The sequence below is a fragment of the Balaenoptera borealis genome (assembly GCF_965194805.1).
Source record: "Balaenoptera borealis genome assembly, chromosome: X".
NCBI lineage: Eukaryota > Metazoa > Chordata > Mammalia > Artiodactyla > Balaenopteridae > Balaenoptera > Balaenoptera borealis.
Window position 1 is genome coordinate 104828095 of NC_138881.1, and position 24739 is coordinate 104852833.

Below are 24739 nucleotides of genomic sequence, written 5' to 3' on the forward strand. Positions count from 1 at the left end.
CTTCTAATCAATAGAATATGGAAAAGGCAAAAGGATTTTTCAGGTATAATTAGGACCCCCTAATGAGTTGACTTTAGTTTAATCAAAAGAGAGATTATCCTGGGTAGACCTAACATTGACAGGAGAGCCCTTTAAAACACCGTTAAAGCCATCTCTGAAATTAGAGATTTCAAGTAGCAGAGTCCCTCTCTCTCCCTCTCTCTCTGTGGCTGACTTTGAAGAACCAAACTGCCATGAATTTTATAGTTGGAAAGAAATTAACTCCAACAACAACATAAGGGAGTTGGAAGTGGATTTTTTCCCCAGTCTAGCCTCCAGATGAGAACAAGCCCAGCCAACAACCTGAGTGTGCCCTTGTGAGACTCTGAGCAGAGAAATCATGGAAGTCATGCCCAGATGTCTGACTTACAGAAATTGTGAGCTAATAAACTGGTGTCATTTTCAGCCACTCAGGTTGTGATCATTTGTTACAGGGCCATAGAAAACCAGTACATGCTGTGTGTGTACAGATCATACTTCTCATCCTAGAGGATAAACACTTTGAGGGAAGAAAGCACATCTTTTGCTTTCCCTCTCTCTCAGTGCCAAGTGCCCAGCCAAGTACACTGCACAGGCATACTTGCAGGCTGAAATAAATCGTTTCTACTTGTGAGCACTAGGTATTATACTGTACTTCCTGCTGAAACTGTTTTCTACTGAGGAAGTAAAACGCAATATACTGACTTCTGTTTTGTCACATATTTTTCAGCAGAGTAGCAAAATTTAGACACACATGAAAAACAGTGGGAGTTGTGTACCTACTTATCAATGCATGAAGCTGAAAAATGACCACATTCCTTTTAAAGATGGCAATAATGTAAGATGAAAAAAAATAATTCAGCAATCCAATTACAATGAACTGACTAACAAACTGGCTATGGTGGCCACACATGGCTGGTATAAATCAGAATTATTTTCCTCTTTCTTAATTTGCTTCTCAGTCAGGCTACAGCTTTGCTTTTAAAGTAACGGAGGTATCTATTTCCTATCTGACCCTCGGATAGTTTTTAAGAGATTTAGTTTTATCTTAAAACTAAACACCCCGAGCCCGTGCTAATTTCCTTACAAAAAATGCAGTTCTCTTAATAGCTAAGTTTCTACTCAAAACCTTAACACTCTCCTTGCCAATCAAAGATCAGTTTCTTAAACTCAGCAACATGTAGGAGAAGCCAAAGTAAACGTCTTATAGGAAAGAACCAAAGGCCTGGAAAACCATTTCTTAACTCAGTCTGGTTTTTTTTCTTTTGTTCTCACTCTCTTTTTCTCTCCAGCTAAAATATTGTTTATTCATTACTATAAAGGGAAACAATAAGTGTGGGAAATAGTATGGAGAATCAAATCCTTCATACAGTTTTTATTATAGAAATCTAGCTATATATTCTCATTTCAGTTGCAAGAAATATCAAACCTCAAGTAGCTTAATATTATGGGACAAGATGAAAGGACATAAAGTGTTATCAGTGACTTCTTGTTAATGTTGAGGTAGCAACTACCAGGGAATTCTAAAGTCTGTTATTTAAGTTAAGCAAGGCCTTTATCCCCTTGTTAAAATGCAAACAGCACTGGGAGACCATCCCTCAGAGCCTTAAGTCGCTTTAGGGTTCCAAATGACAAAGTTTATCAGCTTCTTTTCTGAAAGTAGGCTTTATGTTTTCCAGGGAGTAGACACAAAGGAAGAGGGTAAACTTAAATTCCCTGGTTGCCTGAGGGAATAGGAGACATCCACCACTGAGACTTGAAAAAGTACACAAGAAAGCGAGATCCGAATTCCAAACTGGCTGAAGAATCTTTCTGTATTCAAGCCTGAATGTGAAGTAGTGTCAGCTGTCTGGGTGGCCGCCTACTGCTATGAGTTGTAAGATTTCAGTTTCAGGTGCATACTTGTTTTTTCCATTTTAATTAGTCATTAAAATGAATTAAGACAATCTCATCATTCCTAATGCAATGGAAAAGGACAAAAAATTACTGCGTGGAATATATAGAACAGTTGAAGAAGTTGACTGAAAATTTTATGGCAGAAAGGAATATATTGCCACAAGTTCCTTTTGTATACTATCTCCCCCACCGCATGGCCTTCATCACTTTTAGAAAATGCTCAATGATATATATCCTCTAGGGAATTAAATGTACTTGGAAGATCAGTGATAAGCTAGGAAGCAGGCCTGCTACTCCAGTCCATTCTTCTGAAACTTTTTCCCTAAACATCCTATAATTTAGCCATACCAGATGGTCCCTCAGACATACCATAGCTTGCATGCCTTTATGCTTTTACTTATTATAATATATCCAAGTTAGATTCACTTTTCTATCTTTTCTAACAGCCAAGTTCCTAGTCATTTTCTAAAGTCCAAATAAATGTCACCTTTCTATAGTATACTCCCAGATATAAAACATGAGATATAGTCAGAAACTTCCTTCTCAGTGATTCTAAATCACTTCATATATACCTCTATTACTGTTCATTTTACATTATATTGTAGGGGGTTTTGTTTGTTTGTTTTTATGTCAGTTGTGCCTCAACTTCCACATTGTGAACGCCCTGAGGCCAAAAATGATGTCCCATCAGTCTTTACACACACCAGTCTTCCTCCAAACCCATCACAGTGTCTATAACAGAACATGACCATAGTGTGTGCTCAATTTATGCTGGCCGGATTGGATTAGAAAATTGATATTAGAGGTCCAGAGAAGAAAAATAACCAAAATAGCTCCTTCTTGCCAAACAGGTACTTGTTTCTCACAAATGGAATCCCCCAGATCTAAAGAACCAGAAACATTCTTTTTGGTTGGAGTATTACTTCAATTTAATGGCTCTAGAGCAGTAATTTCAGAGGAGGCCTATATACCCTTTTTTAGCTACCAAAGAATCAACCGCCCATGAAAAGAGGCTATCTTTGTTTATACTCCAAATTCTTTCAATACAGGTGATAAGTGATTCACATCTCATCCAAATCAATTAATAATTTTATGTACTTCATAATGTAACAGATTTAATGAAGGAAATAAGAGAAATATAAGACATATTCTTATATTAAAAACTCCTGCAATACAGTGGGGGAAATCATTTTAATGCACAAAAAAGAATTAGATAAAATATGACTATACAAACATGCAAAATTCTGCATTCTGACTATATAAAAGCTGTACGAATTCAAAACATGGCAAAGTCAAGTTAGAGTCATGCAGCTTAGAATACTTCATGGGCCTGAAAGGATGGAAAGAATTTAATAATGCAAAGAGAGTTGAAATAAAGGCTGCCTAAGACTTATAAACATCTCAAAGAATTCTAGACCACGCAAGGAAATTAAGAGATGATTCTTCCTAAATTCCGTATTTTATATAAGAAATAAACCCAGATAGAGAAACTGACTTACCCAAGGTCCCACAGTGGATGTGTGCAATGCTGGGAGAGAATCTTCATTGCTCCTATCACCTCAAGTAGTCTCCTACAAACTCACTTAAATTACATAGAGGCTATTTGTTTTCTATTTATGTGGGGGAAGATGTGCTCAGATGCATACTTTTTTTTTTTTTAACACCTTTATTGGAGTATAATTGCTTTACAATGGTATGTCACTTTCTGCTTTATAACAAAGTGAATCAGTTATACATATACATATGTTCCCATATCTCTTCCCTCTTGCGTCTCCCTCCCTCCCGCCCTCCCTATCCCACCCCTCTAGGTGGTCACAAAGCACCGAGCTGATCTCCCTGTGCTATACGGCTGCTTCCCACTAGCTATCTATTTTACGTTTGGTAGTGTATATATGTCCACGCCACTCTCTCACTTTGTCCCAGCTTACCCTCCCCCCTCCCCGTATCCTCAAGTCCATTCTCTAGTAGGTCTCAGATGCATACTTTTTTGCTAGGAAAAACGCCCTGTTAAAACATTGTCTAGACCAGCTTCTAAAAGAGAACCTGGAAATGTTGACAATATAACCATAAAAACTTGAGTAAATCTATTGCATTTAAACAACAACAGAAAATGACTTCTGGGGAGGGAGAGGCATAAAACCAGAATAACATTTCTATTATAGACTTTGTGTTATAGAGATGAGTTACGTCATCACATACACAGGAAACAAGAGTTCCCCAGAAATATAATTGAGCTTGTATTATAAGTGAATTATACTTTTTTATTTTTTCAAAATTAGCCAGTGGTTAACAAAAATGGCGCTGCCCAGCAGAGACTATTGGCCCTCTGATAGAAGGTGTCTTCTGTTTTTACACGCTAATCCCTGACACACAGAAACAATTTTAATTTATGTTCTGGCAGCATCTGAGCTGCAAGAAACTGAGGCTACCGACATCTGGCTTGATAAACCACATAGCTGTAAGCAAGCTTATAAATTAAATTATTTGAGTATCCCCATTTAATTTCCAGCATCTCTAAGGACAGGATGACAGACTGAAATGTGTCAAACTCAAAGAAACCAGCCTAAACTCATCTCAAACATGACACTTAAAGTAATTCAATAACATTCCACATTTCACAAACGGACAAGAAAACACATTTCAACCCATCAATATAATTTGTAGTGCCCAAGTAGAATCATGCCATGATATCCCACAAGAAGCATAATTTAGAATGGACATAAATTTTACTTAAAGATTCAATTATTGCCTTAAATATATGACTGTGTGGAAAAATCTCAGTATGTTTGGTACAATCCCCTCAGTCTAATATATTAGAGCGAATGAGGCAAGTCATCAGGAGGCTTTTGTTCTCTCATTTGGGGACAGCAGAGTTATCATTATCATTGGCATTTATTCATTAATTCATCTAACATATATTTGTAAATACCTACTAGATGCTAGGTACATAGCTAGGTGCTGGGGATCTGGCAGTGAATAAAGTCTAGATAGTTTCCACCGTCATGGAGATTATTATCTCACCCTCACTAGATAAAATGTACTGATTGTCAACAGGAACTCTCATTCATTGCTGGCAGGAACGCAAAAATGGTGCAGCCACTTCGGAAGACATTTTGGTGCTTTCTTAAAAAACTAAACATAGTTTTACCAGACGATCCAGGAATCACACTCCTTGGTATTTATCCAAAGGAAATGGAAACTTATGTTCACATAAAAACCTGCACAGAGATGCGTATAGCAGCTTTATTCATAATTGCCAAACGGAAGCAACCAAAAGATGTCCTTCAGTCCTTCAGTGGTGGATAAATAAACTATGGTACATTCAGACAATGGAATATTATTCAAGGCCAAAAAGAAATGAGCTATCAAGCCATGAAAAAAATATGGAGAAACCTTAAGTGCATATTACTAAGTCAAAGAAGCCAATCTGAAGAGGATTTCAACTATAGGACATTCTGGAAAAGGCAAAACTATGGAGAAAGTAAAAAGATCAGTGGTGCCAGGACCTGGGGAAGGGGGGTGAGGGATGAATATGGGGGGTGGGTGCACAGAGGATTTTTAGGGCAGTGGAACTATTCTGTGTGATACTATTATGGTGGATTCATGTCATTTTACATTTGTCCAAACCCACAGAACATACAATACCCAGAATGATGCTGATGTAAACTGTGGGCTTTAAGTGATTATGACATGTCGGCGTAGGTTCATCATTTGTAACAAATGTCCACACTCTGGGGATGCTGATGCTGGGGGAGGCTGTGCATCTGGGGGGGCGGGGGCAGGGGGCATATGGGAAATCTCTGTACCTTCCTCTCAATTTTGCTGTGAACTTTAAACTGCTCTAAAAATTTGTCTTGTACTGATAGTCCTTCTAAAGCATTGGAACTCATTAATTCAGGATCTATTTAAATCCCTTTCCCCCTAGCAGCTCATGAAAGATAGATATATAATACTGACCCTGATAAAATATATACACTTGGCTACAAAAGGAATATTGCACACATGCAGGAAAAGATGGACTTCAAAAAATCTGGTTCCAAAAGTGACTTGCTCATTGTTGCTAGAGGTAGGAGGGAACTTGTGCCTCAGTCAATCACAAAACCAAAGTTCACTGAGTTCCTGCTACGGGCAAAGCAACATACTAAGCTTTGGTAGGGCACTAATGAGCAAGATGCTAAACTGTCTAAACTAGAGGTAAATCTCATGGCAGTGATATAAAAAAGAAAGGAGGGAAGTGAAAGACATTATGAACCACCAATGGGACACAGTGACTGATTATATACAGAAAGCAAAGTACAAGGAGGGGGCAAAGAAAACCACAAGGTTTTAAGCCTGGGTAGCTAGAAGAATAATGGAATTTCTGACAGAAAGCGAGAAGGTGAATAGGGGATCCGACCTCTATGTTTCCAACCTCGGAAACATGATGTGCTCACCTTTAGAAACGCGATGCGTTTCCCATATCAGCAGAGTATCCAAGCATATACATGTGGCAGGAAGTTGGAGATTACGGGACCATAGTGCAGGAAACAGATTTTGAAAAAATAATTTATATAAGAAATGGTAGTTAGACTCATAAAGGTAGATGAAATCTCCAAGGAAGAAAAGGTAGAGGAAGAAAAATAATGGATCTTGAGTATATCCATAGTTTGAGTATAAGAAACAAAATAATCCAGGAAGAAATCCCCATTTTCTTTACTCAAGAAAGCTTCACGGGAAATGAACAACACTGATATCAGGCAAAGAGAAGACAAACAAGTTCTTCTCAGAATAGTGATATGAGTAGGCAAAAGATTAGGGGACACCAGAAAACCAAGTTACTCTGATTCACTTTTCCTTCCTTCCTTCCTCTCTTTCTTCCTTTCTTTCTTTCTCTTTCTTCCTTTCTTTTTATTCGGACTACTGCAAACATTTTTAAGACTATATTTCAGAATATACCTACTAGAATTATATTTTGGAGGCATCACATTAGGGTCCTTTAGTTGAGGTATTCTACAATAAAAGCACTCTCTGTGCAGGTGTCTGAAATTCATCTGCCATATCCAAAGGTCCAGTCCAATATTCAGATGCCTTAACTTAGGAATTCCAAAATTTGGAATTTGAAAACAAGTCAGAAAACAAGAAAAACAAGTCAGATTTTTAAAAACCAGATTTCTTTTCTTAATTGATTTAGTAACAAATAGAGATATGAGTAGCTGAAACCATATTTGTATACTGGCCATACCACTTAGAGTCTATGTAAACTGAGCCAAATTACTTAACCTCTCTTGGCCTCAGTCTTCTAAACTTTATAACTGGAGATGATAGTAGTACTGGCTTCATAAAGTTATTGTGGGGATTAAATGAGATAACAGGTGTAAAATGAATGGAATAGTTCTTGGCATAAAGTAATTGTTCATAATTTGTTATATCACAGCCGTCAATAAGCAACACATAGAAAATTCTACATGATTTTTTAAATACTAGGTCAAAAACTGAATTTTCTACTATTATTTAAAATACAAGTATGTCAGTCACATAGGATTATCTATCTTCTAGGCAGAAAACTGAGAGAACAAGATGAAAAGTCATTTATAAAGACCTACTAAGTTTATAAAATAAAAAAAACACAAACTCAAGAATGAGAAGAGAAAATATAAAATGAAGAAAGTATATTCACCCTCTTTTGCCAAAAGTCAGGAATGAGAAAAAAAGATTCTCATGTGATTTGGCAAACTGGAAATTTAAGATGGGAAATCATTATTTAAGGAATAGTCTATATGCAGTCCCCTTTCCAATTCTTGTCTTATCCAAAAGTATTATCATTAAAGAAACGATCTTAAGACATTGGATGTAACTATCAATGCTACGTGGATATCAAATTATTCTAGGCCAATTTTATCCCTTTCCAAGATAAAATGACAAGTCATAGAGATGAAGGCAAAATGATAAAATAATCTATTTTGATTTCTATAAGAAATTTGACTTCAATTACGTGACATTCTTAAAAGCAATGAGAAAAAAGGAGGCTTGCGCTAGAGTTCAGTAACCTCATTACCCTGGAAGAGTGCTAAGGAAGGCCTGTGGCAAAACGAAGAAACAAGCAGTGGAAAAGGGAAGCAGAAAAAGACGTACTAAGAAAAAATACGGGAAAAAAAAGACTAGAAGGAGGGAAAAGCAATGCCATGACATATGTGCCCAGTTAATGTTTGTTAAGTGCTCAGAACAGTGCCTGACACACAAATGCTATATATATTATATATATATATACACATATATTTGCTAAATAAAGAATTCTATACTCATAACGCTGACAACATGACTCCCTTACCCTTTGTATAGACATTCACATGCTTGAAAGCAGAAGCCTAGAGCAAATGTTTTCTCAAGGTCCTCTGCAGCTCAGTTATTTCATAGCTCTATGTTTTCCATCATTTTAAGAGATTTCACCAGAGAAAAAAACTGATGGCATTGTTGACGCATCAGAAATCTATTTTCTACGTCATCATTTTCCATTTTACCTAAAGGTATGATAGAACTACTTTTTTACTAGACAGCATTCATTTGGTAGATTTCTTAGAATATGTGGGCTTCATCTAATTATGTGCTTCATCTAATACTAAACACATTAACAGCTAGTATTCTTTAAACAGCCCATTCATTTATAAGGTACCCCTGTCAGTAAGCTCTACTGTAGATCATTTGGTACACCGAACTCTGCGTTCCCATCAGTAATGAAGTAGGCATTTTTATTCAAATGTAGCAGGATGTTAAGCTCCCAGGATAATGATTAAGTGAAGATCTTTTTTATTCTGCAGACAAAGCAGATACCATACTTACAGTTCAGGCTCTCAGGGACAAAAATCTTAATGGAGGCCAAGATTTCCTCAGACTTTATGGAAATAACCTTTTTAAAAGTTTGCATTCTGTGGTCCCTCTGTATGGCAATTCTGATTTCTTTTTCCTAGGGTCAGAATATTCTTGACAGGCCTCCCACTCCCTTGCTATTCTTTAATAGTACTGTGATTTCCTCACTACTCTTTCTAATGAATATTTCATCTATCTGAAGGAATAATCATTGTGTGTTTACCAAATGACAGAATGACTTACAAAAATGTACTTAACTGAAAATCAGCCTTTCTTAGAATTACCAGTCTTCTTTCAGCTCCTACCTCCACCTCCTCAAACTACCGTCAACAATGAGTAGTAACTTCATGTGCTCTTTTATGATTAAAACTATAAGCTTGATGCAAATTAGTACTCATAGGTAGCATTCACATCATACAGTATGTAGATGCAAGCTTAGATCACGGCATGCAAAGAAGTGCATCTTTCATTTTGTGTTCATACACAGTATACAAAAGAGTCAAGCATGAATCAGAGTGCTTTTGAACAAAGCAGTGTGTAAAATTAAATAAAATTAAGAAGGGCATTGAAAACTTGTATTCTTTACATTAATTTATCATTGAAGGTTTACATCATACACTCTGAATTATATCTAACCCATTTAACCAGGTGAGAATTTTGCAAATAGGAAGAGAACAAATCAGTCATCTATTACACACAGTGATAGTCAACCATGTCACTTAAAGTGTATCTTTCAAAATTAAAGTTCACATGCAGTCGTACAGATGAGTCTGGGACAAAATAGGTAGCTGATGTGTTCTTGGAAAACAGCCATTTAAAATCATACAAGTTGAATAGTTTCATCTGACATATGTCAGACATCTAGCGAAAGTAGGACAATATTTGAAGGTCACCAATTCAATGCCTGTCCTATAGAAAAGACCCTGACTACTTCGGATAGTGCACCACACGGCAAGGGATTACATTGCCCCTTTATACTTATTTCAGAATTTTTGTCATTGATTTTTTTTTTTCCTTTAAAAAAAATAATATATAATGATTCTCAATATACTTTGGAAGTACGTTAGGCTGAAGAAATAGTGATTTCAAATTTATAATGGTGAGATGGAGGGCTGGACTTTGCCTCACCCAAAAGACACTTTGCCACACCCAAAAGACACTTTGCCACATTCGGCTGTCAGGTTAGCAATATTATGGGGCTGAAATAACACTCCTAAGGAAGATCATCTGCTCAAAGAGATTTTCCAGAAATCCTAAGAGCCATTTCTATTAACTCTGATTCCATATCCTAAACATCCAATGTTGGACTTTCTGTTGGGAAATAATGGATGCATTTCAGATTCTGGCTTATCTAGAAACACTTTGGAAAAGCCCAAGGCTTTGTTTTCAGTTTTGTGATTGTTTGTGTGTGTGTGTGTGTGTGTGTGTGTGTGTGTGTGGTGTGTGTGTGTGTTTTTCCTGGAGTAGAGGAATAAGTACCAACTAAGCAATACTCCCATTTTCCTTAAAAGATTAGAGCTAAATGCTACAAGAAAATGAATTGAATGTACAAGTTAAGTATTTCTGCTCCCAAATTAAGATGATTCTACAGTTTCATGGAACTATAAGCTGACAAGTGAATTGAGAATCTATATATATCTATATATCTCTATCTATCTATCTATCTATCTCTGTAAGGATATACTCTATGCCAGAAAAGATCGACTTACCTGTACAACTGCCCCCTTGCAGCAAAATCAAGTCTATCGGTTTAATTCTTCTTGCTTAGTATCCACTTCTTCTGCTTCTCCAAAGTCTAATAGGCTGTTTTATTCCTCATCTCACCATTGCACGTAGGTACTTCATCCTATTGTAAGATCTTTTCTTTGCCTACTCTCAACCTTACAGAGATAGCTTGTAGCTTTGGTGAAAAATCTGACCATTACTGAAATAGGCCACACACAAAAACAGAAAAGAAAAGTAGAAAAAAGGGCAACCTAAATGATGCTCTCTTACTCTCCCCTACTTAACAGCATGGATATTCTGCCATACTTTGATTTTTCTTTTAGGTGAAGCGGCAATAGAGAGAAAGCTGGGTCACAGGAGGGTTCAAGGGGAATTTAAAAATGAACATGTTTGGATTCACCGATCTATACTATAAAAAGGATGAGTGTCAGGTACGAGCAAATTTAGCACTGAGAAATCCTTATAGGATTGACTGCAAATATACAGGAAGTCACTAGATGAAAGCTCAATCTAACTACAGGACCTGTACCTTGACTATTCTGATTTTACATAAAGAAAAGATGATGACCAAACTGAAATAAGGAGATAAACTTATTTTAAATTCAAAAAACCTAAAAAACCCTAAAGCTTTAATTATTTTTTTGAGATTCCCTCATTTAGATGCCCCATAGGCTCCTTAAACAAACAAACAGGTATAAAATGGAACTCCTTAACCTACCTCCCCTAGACCTCTACTTTCACTTCTATCACCAAGGCAGGCAAATGAGATTGGGGTGGGGTGCGGTAGGGTTGGGAAAAACTGGTACAAAAGTACAGGGTCAAGATATCTAAAAGAGGGCCCAGCATATGACTACAAATCCTATTTAAAGATTTTTAGCTGAGCTTCCCTTGCTAGGGTCATGAAAAAGAATTTTTCAACTCAGCCTAAACTTGATCTCAGTAACACTGAATGGTATCACCATCCACTCAGTCTCCCAAGCCAGAAAGCTTTCCCCTACTCCCCATATCTACTGAGTGACCCATGCCTGTCAGTTCTACAGTTAGCATATCTCAAATCTCAAGATTCCCAAACTGTAGTCCCTGAACCAGTGGCATCAGCATCCCCTGAGAACTTGTTAGAAATGCAGGGCTTTCCTGGTGGCGCAGTGGTTGAGAATCTGCCTGCCAATGCAGGGGACACGGGTTCGATCCCTGGTCTGGGAAGATCCCACATGCCACGGAGCAACTGGGCCCGTGCGCTACAACTACTGAGCCTGCGCGTCTGGAGCCTGTGCTCCGCAACAAGAGAGGCCGCGATGGTGAGAGGCCCGCGCACCGCGATGAAGAGTGGTCCCCACTTGCCGCAACTAGAGAAAGCCCTCGCACAGAAACAAAGACTCAACACAGTCATAAATAAATAAATAAAAGAACGTGAATTTAAAAAAAAAAAAAAAAAAAAAGAAATGCAAATTCTTGGGCCCCACCCCAGACTAACTGAAACAGAAACTCAAGAGTAGGCAGGGTCTAGAGATTTGCAACTTAACAAGCCCTCCAACAAACCCTCAAGTTTGAGAACCACTGTTCAAACCTACCCCTTCATCATTGTTCCCACTGCTAATGGCCACCTGGCCCTCGTCATCTCTCATCTGGCCTATAATAATAGTTTCCTAACTGGTTTCCTGGCCATCAGAATTCTGCCCCCTCCAATCCATTCTCCATACTATCACCAGGGTGAACCCTCTATATCACAAATATGATCATTAAAGTCCTTCCCTAGTTCCTCTATGACTCTAGAAGTGGCTTTTAAGCTGTGTTCCTAGGTAAACCTGTTTCAAGGGTTGCCTGACAGACAAGACAAAAGCTCAGTGGGCAGTACACCAAACTTCAAAGTTCATAGTAGCATTAAAAAACCACTGGCCTCCTGGAAAAAGGAGATGTTCTTAGGTCAGAGAAGTCCCTCTTCATCTGCCCCCAGCCTACCTCTCCAGCCTCATCTTCTCTCATGTCTACCTTCTACATCACCCTTTAGCTGAACAGGATGATCGCAGTTCCTCTAAGAGACCAGGCTATTTGGTGTTTTTGTGCCACTGCTTCTTTTGCATAGAACATCTGCCCATCTCCACCATTTGTTCATCAGATAATACCAAATTGCTAGTCCCTACCCCACACCAGTGCATACTTACAGAACAGCTCCAGCACTAGCATTACCTTCTCCATGAAAACTTTTCAGATGCCTGCTTCTCATCCTTTTACTAGATGGACTTGATTAACCCCCCTCTGTGCCCTCACAGTGGTGATAATAGTAGTGGGAGTGACAATTAATATTTATTGAAGATGTACTATGTTGTATGTGCAAAGTGCTTTATGTGTCATGTGCAGGCTATTTTAAACTTCACAAGTCTATGAGGTGTGAGGTATAATTATTATCCCATTTTAGAGGTGAGAAGACTAAAGTTAGAAAGACTATGCTTATTCTACTTGCCCAAGTTGTACAGCCAATATGTGGCAGAATTGAATCATCTCACCTATTTAAACTCCAAAGCATTTGCCCTTAACCTCTACAGCACAGGGACCAGGATCATAACACACAAGTCAGGTAAGCAAGGAATAAGACAGTAGGGGGGTGGCAGACACTATGGAATTGAACAGGGCACACTCAAGCTATAAGCATTTTAAAAAGGAAGGGGAGAGGAGAGGAAGGAGTGAGGAAAAGAAGAGTCCTGGGATGCAAACAGAATATATCTGAGGAATGATCCTGAGCAGTAGGCCACTAGCTTGAGACTCCTGTTTCATACTATATTCAATTCCCAACTTTATGCTTGTCGTAAAGCGCCTGCCAGGATAATTTATTAGATAGTAGTGCCTGCATCTTTCTTTCTCACTGCTGTAGGTACCCCATGAAAGAAAGATAATTTTCCACTTTTCACCTATCCACAAACCTTGCATCCTAGACCTCAAGGCAGAGGGACGAAGGGCAAGGGGAGGGGAGGAAAGGGCATAAGTGGTCTACAGAAGAAGAGGGAAAGAGAGCTACATTCTCCTTGAGACTTGGGGTGGGAGCAAAGGAGAACCGCCAGGTATTTCAGGGATCTCATAGTGGTTGTACTTCTAATAGAGGGGCCTGATATGGATATCCAGGAAAAATAATCACTAGACAAATATCTCTGTGTACCAAGATCAGCACAAACCAGACCTTTCAGCCACAGCAATTGCTAACAACTAGAGACTTCTCCCCAGATTTTCTGTACTGGGCAAACCTCAATATACTAGTTCTCTATTACCATTGTAATAAACTACCACAGACTTGGTGGCATAAAACAATACAGATTTATCTTACAGTTCTCTAAGTCAGAAGTCATAAATGGGTCTTGATGGGCTAAAATCAAGGTGTCAGCAGGGCTACCTTCCTTTCTAGAGTCTCTAGGAGATAATCCTTTTCCTTACTCTTTCCAGCTTCTAGAGGCTACCCCCCATTCCTTGGCTCATGGCCACTGTCTTCAAAGCCAGCAATATCAGGCCGAGTTAACCAGGATAATCTCCTTATTTTAAGGTCAGCTGAATAGCAACCTTAAATCCATCTGCAATCTTAATTCCCCTTTGCCATGTGATGCAACATATTCACAGGTTCCAGGGATTAGAGCATGGACATGTTTGGGGGCCATTTTGCCTACCATGACCAGTGATTCCTATAGATTTTTTGAGTGGGGGGTTATTGAGACTATATATCTCACTGCCCTACTGGTTAGGTTCTGATGTGTGAAGTTTTTTTAATTTAGAAAAAAGAATATGAATGCCATGAGCAAATAAATTCACAGGCATTCCACACCTACAACACTTGATTATTTTACTTCTTTCTATATAGGTCAGTCCTCACCTCTCTACCAATAGCTTGTGATTGGGGACCGTGTCCCTCACTGATTTTTGTTTCCCCAGCAACTAGCACCATGCCTGGCACATTGCAGAAACTTATTGTTATCACAGTAATAAATAAATGAAAAATGCTTCCTCTGGGAAAAAAAATCATAGAGTTGTATTTGTTACTTATTTCAGAGCTGTATATATCTCGAAAGCTGAATCTACTGCTAAAAAAGGAGAAGGAAGCTGAACGTACACGATTTTTAAAAATCTATTTAAAATAGATGTCAGAGGTATTTTTAAATTATTTCTAAAATGGATCATTCAGCAGTGGAATAAGAAGCAAAAGAAAGGGAACTGTTCCCCTAAACCATATGAATTCTTACTTATATTTCATTTCAACCAATAAGGGGAAAGTCACTTCTAAAATATTATGATTCATGAACTTCATTTACCGCTCCTTCTCTTGGTTTGATCAGAATAGACATCTTTATATAGTACTAGAATTGTTGACATTTTATTGCATTACCACATCTCATTATTATGTATTAAACGCTATTATTTATGGCTACTACTTCATCTGATGTGAGACAGAAAAATTATTGAAGGCTTGGCATCTCAGGAATAGGCATTTTATAGGGATGAAGGACTGACTAGGAAGAGTCAATGGTCCTTCAGCTGCCCCTCAGATCATTAACTCCAAGTGGTTATTTGCTCCCAGGCACTGTCCTGTGCCCAGGGTGTTATTGCTGTGATATGTAGATGAAGGAGAATATATTTTAAGTGCTTTAATATGAATTCAATGCTCATGAAGGGTGCCAGATTGAAAGCATTGGAGTCTGAAGTCATCGGGTTATGCACTTGGCTGGTTCCAAGTTTCAGAGAGATACTTGACCTTGAACGACCACCTTGCAAGAGGGAGAAAACATAGTTTTGCTGAACTTCAAGAGACTGACAGAGGAGCGGCACAGCAGCACCCCAAAGTTGAGCATTTTTATCAAGGAGGAAAATGAGACTACTAACTAAACTTCTACTTGAATCTATTTAGTATAATGCCAATACTGGTGGTGCACAGTGGAGGGTAGTGGGGTGGGCAATGGTGTTAGCATACACAGTTGCTTTAAGATAAAAAGTAAATAAATGCCCTATTACCAACTCACTAAACCACTTAAACAAGCAGCAATCATTTTAACAACGGGCGTGTGTATTCCAACTTAATGGCCAATCTTGACTCCATTTTGCATACTTGAGCAGAGCCCTTATTTTTTTAAAAATCATCGACTGTTTTATCAGGAAAAAAGTTTTTATTATAGATGTGAGAAAACCAAGGCTCAGAGCAGATAAGTGACCTAGGAGGACCATATCGCTCTTATAAGACTGGGAGTAGATCCTATGTTTTCTGATTGACAGGCAAGGGCTTTTCTGCTATACCATGTTGTCTCTCTAAGGGAGGGAAAGTAGCTGCTCTCTGAACCTTTTAAATATTTAGTGCCAATTATTTTCATAAGTGTGCGTCCTTTTGGCCTGCTAGGTATTTTTCCTCCATTCTGATTTTTCATTCACATTAGCTTTGCAAGACCATCATTTTTCACACATTTAAACCTTTTTAGTATGAAAAAATACCTTTCAGTTAATATTACACAACTGGCAGACTCACAATTCCCAAATTATTTTCACAGATGACACAATATGCAAAAATCTCTTATTCCTTCCCAGTAAGTTTCTTTTTTAATGTCATTTTATTTTCTGATCTTACTTCTTTTTTTTCCTGTAGTGAAATGAACTTTTGGCAATGGTATCCCCTTAAAGGCAGTACCTCTAGAAGAATGGCAAATAGAACTAAGTGCAGAGTTAAAACTGGCAAATCCATTTTAAATTTCCTTAACAGACTAATCTCAATTAACTGGAACCCAATTAAAAAAAAAAAACAACCCCTTAATGTATTTGTACTGTATTTTTTGAAGGGCAATGCAAATTCCAAGATTTTAAAGATTTCATTTTTTATGTAATTTCATTGTTTAATGTTCTTTAAAGGAAGTATCAAGTGATTCCAAAAACTTAACACAAATTCAGGTCATTCTTCTGATTTTTTTTGTAAGTGGGGTGAGAATTCATATTTGAATAATGATACTTAGCACTGCCAGATACAGGTATTAAAGAAAAAAAGTCAATGCTTCCTATTCTCTACTTACTAAGAACCTAACAATGATGAATATTTTTAATAAGAATGAAGCCCAATGAGGGAAGTCTTTTAAGTAACTGAAGATTTTGATTAATCTGAAAATCTCCCCCATCTTGCCACATTTTCTCACATATTTCACCTAACATAGGACTGAACATAGAAGCAGTCACTTTCTCAATATTCCAGGTGAATTCTATCTACATTGGCATATTTACCAAAAGAAAAGACACAATGACTTGCAACCAGTATGGTTCAACAGATGGATAGATGAAAGGAAGGAAAAATGGAAGGGTAAATAAATTAATGTAATACCATGACAATACAGATATTTTACTTCAGACTTTCCTAAAAAATTAAAACATTCTTTTCAGGAGGCAAATATTTGTTTTGTCAGTAAAATTATCTGAATGGAAATACTTTTGCCATTGTTATGGAGAAATGCCATGTTTATTTGCAGTTAATGTTAACTACTAAATGGTTTAGCAAACATCCTCATTGGCCACTGCTGTTCCCTTGTACTCTGCAGATATTCCCATTAGTTAAAGAGTCTCCTGGTTTTAGTAGCTGTGTGTGGAAAAGGTCACAGAATCATTCAAATACAGAGGGCAGCCCGCACATTTGGTTTTGCAAAGACTCAAGCAATTATGGAGTACAGATACAAGCTTATCTATACAATGGCTGAATGCGTTTTTTAAAGTTTAAAACAATGTATTTCATTCACATGGCACGCAATAAATGTAACTGATTATAAAGGTGGAACATTCTGTTCTTTTCACATTATATATCTATGTGTTCAATTTCCAAAGTAAATTTCAGTGTAGAATGCACATACCTTGATAGATCCAGAAGTTATGGGAATCAAAAAGGAGACAGCTGAATAAAGGTCACCCTTGTAATTCCTGTAAACAAATTAGGCCAAATTATCCTTCAAACATATGTACAAGCAGGTCCAAAGCAGTCCTTACACGAGGGAAAGGAAGAGACACGTGGGGTGGGAGTGGGCACGGGAGTTGTGAATATAAGGCTTCATTTTGCAATTCACAAAGGATAAAGGTGTCAGTTTCTTAAAAGATCTGCTTGAAACTCCAAACAATTATATTAACTATGCTGCTAATAAAGAATTTCTTAATTACGAATGAGTATACCTGGAGGGCTATGGACTTCTCCCCTACAAAGACTCTTCCAACTTAATACTATTCAATTTTTGCTCAATATACCACTCATTTTGAGATGAAATGCCCACAATTTCAAGAAATTTTCACCAATGTAAACAATTTATAATAATTGTAATTTCTTATATTAAAATAGTCCTTTACAATTTACAGAAAACCTTCATATATACATTTCATTTAATTCTCAGGAAAGTGAGGCCCAGAGAGATTAAATGGCTTGCATAAAGTCGCATAATGTGGTTAGTGGCAGAGCCAGGACTAGAATCCATGTCTCCTCACTTTGGCTTCCCAAGTCCCACATGACTTCCTTTATTCAAGTTATAAAATGGAGCATATGTCTCCATGTGCCACACTTGGTACTGGGCAATAGGGCAGGAAGTGTACCCTATAATGACCCCCATTAATTTATTCCACCTGGCAGATATACTTCTCCCTCTGATTTATATAGGGCCCAATATGAAGCCACATAGATGTTTAACATATGAACTTTAAAAAACACTTCAGCAGTAATATAAATTGGTACAGTATTTTTGGAGGGGAACTTGTCAATAGGTACCAAAAGCCTTAAAAATATGCGCTCCCTTCAATCCATTTACTGCATGTTTATATATTTATAAGGCAATTATCAGAGATGTATACAAAGAAGTATAAGAATTTTTTCATGATGTTTTTTACATAAATACTGGAAATTACCTAAATGCCCAATAATTGGAGTTTGGTTAAATAAATCAAGGAACAACCATAGGATGTTTTACTAAGAAGCCATTAAATATGATGTGAGAACTGTCAGGATATTAACTGTCATTGCATATCATCTCTACCTATGGCTTAATTTGCTGCTTTTAAACTATACTCTGGAAGAGCTGGGGGAGTGGAGAATTACAATTATTTTTTTACATTTTTGGTTGTTTTTTCACCTCTCTGTGTCTCTGTGTCTCTGTATGTGTGTGTGTATACATATATAATATATTTTATTGAAATAGAAATATGTTAACAATATATTGATAAACAAAAAAGCACATTATTTTCTAATTTTTCTAAAATGAACTTATATCACCCATATATTAAAAAGCTACGTGTTTTAAATTCTTCAAAAATCCATTTTAGAAAAGGCAGTGTGGGGACTTCGCCAGTGGTGCAGTGCTTAAGAATCCGCCTGCCAATGCAGGGGACATGGGTTCGAGCCCTGGTCTGGGAAGATCCCATATGCTGCGGGGCAGCTAAGCCCGAGTGCCACAACTACTGAAGCCCATGCGCCTAGAGCCCACCGCAACGAGAAGCCTGCGCACCTCAGTGAAGAGTAGCCCCTGCTCGCCACAACTAGAGGAAGACTGCACGCAGCGACGAAGACCCAACACAGCCAAAAATAAATAAATTAATTTAAAAAAAGAAAAGAAAAGGCAGTGTGATGAATTATAAAGCAAAAGAAAAAGGAAAACATTAACATTCCAATATTTTATGATTGGCACTTAATTAACATGATGGCCCTAATTTATCAATCAAGTAATTCCCAAACCTATTTTTTTAATATTTGAGGCAAAAATCTTAGTAATAAGGGCAAACAATTTAAAATTTCTACACAGTGAATCAAGACAGAAGACAATATCTAAATGCAATTTTTAAAAAATGTAGGTCAATAACGTCATTGTCACCTTTGACAAAGATGACAAAGATCACCAAGGTGACCTTGCAATGATAAGAGGATAATATTATTAGTAATGATCTCCATATCCAGTACACTATATATAAATCATTCATAATAGACTAAAGTGGTGCTCTTGATTAGTTGCAATCTAATTGCCCGATGTGCATTTTTCATCACTGTTAATGTTGCTCAAAAAAGACATGGTTCTGCTCCAGTGTTCATGTAGTTCCATAATAGTGCTAAGATAGAATCTTTTAAGGGAAGACATTTCAGAAAGTACTTAGATCTAGACTACAAAAAGTATTTCTGGCTCTTCTGCCACATATACCAGAGCAAGTCTGTAGAAATTGGCTTCATACTCATCAGGCTGATTCTGCAAGGCAGCTAGCAAAATTGCTTTAAAAAACAGACCGCCCTATATGCAGCATTTTGCCTGGGTGAGATCCACAGAGGACTGGGAAGCAAGAGGGCTTTAAAATCATATAGCTCTTCTCTGCTCACTTCTCAATTGCCTTCTGACTGAAGCCTTTAGGAGTCTATCTCCCGCTTTATGATTAGAGAAGGCCAGTTCACACGATCTATATAAGATACCCCAGGTTACTTGCCATCACTTACCAGTTCCCAACATGTACCACTTCCCTCACCTTTTACCTTTTTGTTCGACTCAAGAATTCATTTCCACAAAAGAAACTGTTGACTGTCTTAATACTGCATGAGGGCTAGCTACCCTTAGAGAAAAAACAAGTTAGAATGTTTGACAGGACCATCATTGAACGCAACCAAATAATGCATACCAGAGGCAAAAACAGCAGGAGCCACAAATGTTAGAAATGCATCTCACAGAACAAGCTCTAGTCCTAAATCCAAATTGGAAAAGCTCATCAAGGGATCATCTAACCCAAACTTCCATTAGTGCCACTACCTCTTGTTTGGGCCCACCTAGAGAATAATATACTACATCCTTCAGTTCTCAGCTTCTTAAAATGAAACTATCATCTGAGACTGGCTATGGAGATAAAATGCATAAACTGGAGGTGAGCAGAAGAAAGGTCTAAAAATCTGGTTCAAAAAATATATACATATATATGAACATGCATATATGTGTGTATAGATAGATATCTTTCTCAGATGCATTTAAAAAGTATAATTCCTACTCATTTAGAAAATGGGACTTTTTAAACTTGTTTTTCAATAATTACTCAATTATAAACTAATTATAACACCTATATTAACACTATATTTTCAAAAGACTTTGGGATGCATACAGGTCACACTTTATTTTACTAATGAGTGTATCTTTACATATTGCTACACATGCTTTGACACCCCTAATGCTATTTTTCTAATGGGACGTTTACTCAAAGACCTTGTAGAAAATAATTGTGTTAATAACAGAGACAGTTTCCCCATTACAATGATCAGTGCTCTCAGACAATTAATGCTGCAACACTCTGTATTGTCACTTTCTTCCTCAGGGCCTAGAGAACATCTAGGTTTACATTATTGGCTGCAGCTTCTTTTTTTTCCGGCAATATGGGCATTTCTAATGATGAGACCTGCCAAAACTTGTCAATGCTATTTTTCTTCTTTTCCATTAGAGGTGACTGTGGCTGAATAGCCAAGTAATCTATAGTCTAACTTCACTTAATTGTTTTTACTACATGACATGAAGAAATATAGTGAGTAATCACTTCTGTTTTACATGAAGCAAATTGCTAGTGCTTTCCACAGCAATATGAAGAAGCCTTAACTTGCCTAATCTCCCTCGAACATCCTGTTTAAATCCTGACATGATAAACTCAACCCTCCTTGGTTCTCCAGTGAGTGAAGACTAGATTGGATCAGTGGATCTCAATTATTTTCCCTGGCTGTGGACCTCTTCAAAGCAAAGCTGCCACAGAACAGTTGGCCCCAATTACAATTGGTATATTCCTCTCCCTCCAGCACCATTTCTCAAGGAGAATAGGTTTGTTCTCCTTGTTTTTTATTACCTAAACCTCACTTGTAAGGTGGCAATATTTATATTTGTGTTTTTGTTTCCTCTTTGTTTTGTAAATGCATTTTTTCTGTAGTGAAAGTTATACGGACTTATTACAGAAAATCTGAAAAATACAGAAAGGAAAAATATCACCTATTACCCACCTGCTCCAAACAGAGATAATCATTTTTGGCACTTTTGTGCATCTTTTTCCAGTCTTTCTTTTCTTACCTATTGGGTATATATAATTTGGTATCCTGCTTTACCACTTGATAGTATAACATAAACGTTCTCCTTTTATCATAAAATATTTGTAAACATCATCTGTAACGGCCATAAAATATTACATTGTCTAAACGTACTATAAATCACTTAGCAATTCCCTTGTTGAACATTTAAGTTCCTTTATTTTTTCCGCTATTACAAATAATGCTTGGTGAAAATCTTTGCAAATAATGCTTTTTCTGCCTTTCACATTATTTCTTTAGGACAAATTCCCAGAAGTAGAATTACTGAGTCAAATGGTATGAGCATTTTTAATGCTTCTGCTGCAAACTGCCAAATCTATACCAACTAACATTTCATCATGTCCTTATTATTCATTCATTTATTCACCCAATTCTTATTAAACACCTACTGTGTACCAGGCACTGTGCTTGCTAGGTGATATGGATGCAGTAGTGAGCAAAACAGACATCAAGTCCATGCCCTCAGGGAGCTAGTATGTTAGTAGATTTCATAAATCTAAATAAACAAACATACAGTGTGATACCAGGTAGTGATGAGTAATATGAGGAAAAAGAGAAGCGGATAAAGGCATAGAAAATAAACCACGATAGGACGCTTTACATAGGATGGTCCGGGAAGGCCTTTATGGTGAAGGAAAATTTGATCAAAGATTTGAATGAAGTGAGAATTCATTTCAGGCAGAGGAAATAGCAAGTGCAAAAGCCCTGAGAGACAAAAATGCATGGCATGTTTACGGGACAGAATGGAAGGCAGTTTGGCTAGAATGTTATGAGCAAGGTTTGGTGGGAAAAATGGAATGATATGAGACTGGATAAATAGGGAACAAATCCTGTAGGACTGTGTAGGACATGGTAAAGATTTTTAAATGTATTTTAAAAATTTTATCTTATGTGTGATAAGAAGCCAGCCATCAGAGGGCAGAGAGTGGGAAAATCAGAAGATCTTATTTATTTTTTAAAAGGATCACCCTAGCTGCTGTGTGGAAAACTATGTGGAGGCAAAAATGTATGTAAGGGCATCAATTAGAAGGCTATTTCAGTAGTCCAGGTTAGTGGTGATGGTGGTGTAGACTAAAACACTAATGGTGAATGAGAGGAGAGGCAAATGATTCAAAGGATATGGCTTGAAGGTAGAGTCATATGTCAGGTGTGAAAAAAAAGAGGAATCAAGAAAACTCTAAGGTTTGGGACTTGAGCAATTACACCGAGCATTATCTTACAAAACAAACAAACAAGAAAACCCTTGTATTTATTTTTTCTAATTTGCATTTATTCTGATTACTGAAGACTGAGCTTTTTTCGCATTTATTAGCCATTTTAATTGCCTCTTATGAATTAGCTTTCCACACCTTTGCCCAGATGGCATTTATAAAATCCTTTCCTCCCTTAGCTTCTATTTCATTATTTCCTGGTTTGCCTCCTACCTCTCTGACCTTATTCTTGACCTGCTCTCTCTTGAAGTCTCCTCCTACTTCACCAACCTCTTAAGTTCAGTGTGTCTCGAGATTTCATCCTTACTTCTCTTCTCCCTCTACATATACTCCCTAGGTGAACCCACCTTCCTATGATTTCAACTACTACGTTGACTGATGACACACAAATCTCTACTTCCAGACCTGATCTTCAGATCTGTAATTTCCATCTGTGACAAATCATCTCTATCTGGATGTCAAGATAGTGCCTCATATTAAATAAATCCAAACCTGACCTCATTATTCCCACCCAAACTGGCTTTTTCTGCCATGTTCCCTGTATTGCTTAATGGCATTACCTAATTTTCCAAGCCAAAAGCCTCAGTGTCTTTCCTCTCTCTCCCTCAGCCTCTAAATGTAATCAATTTCCACGTCCCACTGATGTTACCTTACGAGTGGCTTTCAAATTTTCCCCCTCCTCTCCATCTTTACTGTCACTGCCATGGTTCACACCTTCATAACCGCTCACAGTTGCAACATAGCCCCTTAATGTCTCACTGCTACTACTCTTAATGCACTTCAATCCATCCTTCATACAGGTGCCATCTTTCTAAAACTCAAAGTTGGTGACCTGCCCCCCTCACTTTAAAGCCCTTCATCTAATTCAGTAGATTCTGCTACAATGCATTACATTGTGTAATTTTAGATAAAAACCACAATTCTCCAATATAATTCTCCATGGAGGGAAATCCTAACACATCCAGTCATTCAATAAATATGTACTAAGCCCCCTCTGGGTGTCAGACACATGTAAGGAAATAAAATAAGACATTATCCCTAACGTCTGTTCCCCAGACCTGGGTAGGAAATAAAATGACACTCTATTTTCCTGGGTTGGTATTCCCCAATGCTAATTTAGCCTTGTACCCTTTCAGGATCTTTTAGCCCTGTGGACTGTGGGTCTCCATATTCTCTGACTGAAAAATTCTTAGCTATTCTTTAAGAGCCAATTCAAATGTCTGTCTCCCCCATTAGATGGTAAGCTTTTTTTTATGTCTTTGTAGCACTGGGTAAACAGAGACATTTAAAAAGCTTTGATGAATGAATGAATGATTGAACAGATGAAGTTCTTTCTTCATGAAAATTGTTTTATGATGTATAACCAAAACCCTGTAATACTGAAGTCTTCAGTAAAAAAGAAGCCAGTCCATGAGACTTGGAGAGTCTTTGTGGAAAACACTTGAGATTTCAAGACCCATTGTCCTAGAGCTCTGGGTAAACATTGATTCTTTTTCTGCCTTTTCAACAACAAAGCGGTCCCAAGCATTTTGCTAAATGTCTAGGACCAGTGTTCCCTTCTTACTAAGTCTAGTGCTGTTTTACACATTTTCTTCAACATGTTCTACTCCATGTTTAGCAGAAATATATCGTTAAATTTTTCTCTATTCCGTGTTAAATTACCCTTAAAATATTTCCCTTGCACTTAATTCTAATTGTTTATATTAAAATTACCTCACTTTCACAAGTTGTCCAATGTTTCATCAAGGCAATGGCTCAAACAGGGGAAAAGAACAAAACAAAGAAGAAAATGTAGCGCTCCTGTGTTAACACTTCATGTATTTGAAACCAAAAGTAATGGTGTCACACCTAAGGGTTGACATTTTATTAGACTAAACATGAAAGATCAATCACAAATGCATGCACAACGAATGGATACATGCACAGAGTAAATCTGTAATAAAGGGTACCAATCCAGAAAATCTGTATGTAATTTTAGCTCCTACCC

The 24739-nt window shown here is 37.4% G+C and overlaps 1 protein-coding gene across 1 annotated transcript in view; it reads right to left on the bottom strand.

Annotated features, from left to right (window-relative positions):
• Nucleotides 1–21487, bottom strand: part of TENM1 (teneurin transmembrane protein 1) — a 777022-nt gene extending 755535 nt beyond the window's left edge. Inside the window, exon 1 of the mRNA XM_082376913.1 lies at nucleotides 17331–21487. The gene's annotated coding sequence lies outside the window, so the exon portion shown is untranslated. The remainder of the gene's footprint in view (nucleotides 1–17330) is intronic.
• Between the last annotated feature and the right edge of the window lie 3252 nt (nucleotides 21488–24739).